Source organism: Alosa sapidissima, chromosome 11, assembly GCF_018492685.1.
Source record: "Alosa sapidissima isolate fAloSap1 chromosome 11, fAloSap1.pri, whole genome shotgun sequence".
In the NCBI taxonomy this organism is placed as follows: domain Eukaryota; kingdom Metazoa; phylum Chordata; class Actinopteri; order Clupeiformes; family Clupeidae; genus Alosa; species Alosa sapidissima.
The window spans coordinates 24,178,721-24,181,220 of record NC_055967.1 but is presented as its reverse complement, the minus strand read 5'-3'; the positions used below and the strand labels follow the sequence as shown (position 1 = coordinate 24,181,220).

The window sequence follows — 2,500 nt, the reverse complement described above, 5'->3', positions numbered from 1 at the left end:
GGATCTGAATTCGGGTCAAACTCGAGCTGAGGTCTCTGTGGCCACGAGCTGCGGGTGTCTGCTGGCTGCCACCCCGGCCCCCTCAACCTCTCCCTCGCCTCGCTATCAACTCCAAACTCTTTACACAAGTTGCTTTCGCAGTAAAACCTGCAGATAGCGAGTGTGTGTGTGTATAATCCTCTCAGTTCGCTCTGATAATCTGATGCCAGAGCTCAGCTGTGAGTCGATCAGGCGGGACTTTCAGGCCGTTTTCCCCGTGACGGGTTATCTTGCCAGGCGACTGGTGAAGCAGTCAGTGATGCTTGACATCTGACCTTTGACCTGTGGGCCAATGGATGACATTAACGCGAGATGAGCTGCTGAGAATCAGGTTGAGGTTAGAAGTAGGTGTTAGTCTGCTCGCATAGTCATGAGGAGCTATTACAGAAAATGGTGCTGGTGGTTTCTTGCAGGTTCAAACTGCACAAGACAGACACACACACACAGACACACAGTGGTGTAGTCTAGTTAGCTGTAGTGGATATACTGTGATGTAGTAGTTAGCTGTAGTGGGTACACTGTGATCAACCCCAAATGTTAATATGTATCCTTGCCTATTTTAAGTGGGTATACTGAGATGGTGATGCTTTTTAAGTGGGTATACTGCCTAGTCCTGCTTATCACGTGGACTACACCACTGCACACACACAGACACACACGCACACACACACACACACACACACACACACCTCTAATATGAGCACATGTGCGTGTGTGTGTGTGTGTGTGTGTGTGCGCACACACACTGATATATGTGCAGGTGTGTGGTGGTAGAGCAGATGGGAAAACATTTATGGTCTAGTGATGAAAGCATTTTGTGTGTGTGTGTGTCAGAGGTCTCCCTTTTCACATGTTCTATCACCTCTCTGTTGCTGCTCCTGTATGAAGTGTGTGTGTGTGTGTGTGTGTGTGTGTGTGTGTGTGTGTGTGTGTGTGTGCTTTCAAATTAAAATAGGGTACAGAATTATTTATGTTTTAATCTTATGTACATTGATGTTATATGCACATACTATACAGACACACGCAACACTCACACACACACACAGAAAGAAAGAGCACTGGAAATTATAATTTGAATAATACAGCATTGTTGTAAAACATGACTAATATGACCCAGTAACTGGTAGGAATATGTGTGTGTGTGTGTGTGTGTGTGCGTGTGCGAGAGAGAGAGAGAGAGAGAGAGAGAGAGCGAGGGAGGGAGAGAGGGAGAGGCCGCTCTTTGTATGGATGCATGCCTGTAGTTGAACTTGCTCTCAACTCTTCAGAAGAACACACACACACACACACACTCACACTCACACTCACACACACACACACACACACACACACGTCAAGTAATCTGCTTGCTCTGGAGAGCCTCATTGTCACATGGCCTGTCAGTGGCAGTGTTTCCTCCGCTTTTCAAGATGCACACACACACACACACACACACACACACACACACACACACACACACACACACACACACACACACACACACAGTGACAGTCCATACCTCATCTCATTTTCTGCAAGTCAAGCCTAAATCTATGGTAATGCAAAGTAGCACTATGCTGTGTGTGTGTGTGTGTGTGCGTGCATGCGTGTAAGTATGTGTGTGTGTGTGCGTGCATTTGTTTAGTGTGGATGTGTGTGTGTGTGCATGCACATGTATGTCTAAGTGTGTGTTGTCTTGGATGACATAGCCTGGTGTTTTCAGAATTTAATTCTATAATAACATTGTTGTTCAAGAAGAAAAGAGTAGTGTATCCACTAGTCTAGTAAGAGTACTGTATCCTCTAGTAAGAGTACTGTATGCTCTAGTCTAGTAAGAGTACTGTATCCTCTAGTCTAGTAAGAGTACTGTATCCTCTAGTAAGAGTACTGTATCCTCTAGTACAGTGTTTCTTAACCGGTGGGTCGGGACCCAAAAGTAGGTTGAATACCCCTGAATATTTGAAGTAGGATATGGATTCACGTAAAAATCAAAACTGAAATGCCACATGGAAACAAAGCAACCCTGTCAAAGACAAACCTGTTGAGTATTGAAAGGTGACATCAGGAGTTGAAGACTTCACAGATGTAATGCCAAACATTGTTATGCTCCAAACAAGGAGGCTTACAGGCATTTTGTGTGTGTGTGTGTGTGTGTGTGTGTGTGTGTGTGTGTGTGTGTGTGTGTGTGTGTGTGTGTGTGTGTGTGTGTGTGTGTGTGTGTACGTGTGTGTGTGTGTGTACGTACAGGCACTTTGCGTGTATTACCATGTTACTCACCGTATCTGTTGCCTTTAATAGCAAAAAATATATGGGTCACGAGCACGACATAGGAAATTGTGGGTCCCAAAGCCAGATCAGTTAAGAACCACTGCTCTAGTAAGAGTACTGTATGCTCTAGTAAGAGTACTGTATCCTCTAGTAAGAGTACTGTATCCTCTAGTACTGTATCCTCTAGTCTAGTAAGAGTACTGTATGCTCTAGT

General features: G+C 44.8%; 1 protein-coding gene across 4 annotated transcripts in view; it reads left to right on the top strand.

The window, feature by feature from the left end:
* The window catches only part of zmp:0000001167 (protein phosphatase 1 regulatory subunit 12A), a 32,117-nt gene that overhangs the window by 1,161 nt on the left and 28,456 nt on the right, over nt 1-2,500 (top strand). The gene's annotated exons all lie outside the window — the stretch shown is intronic.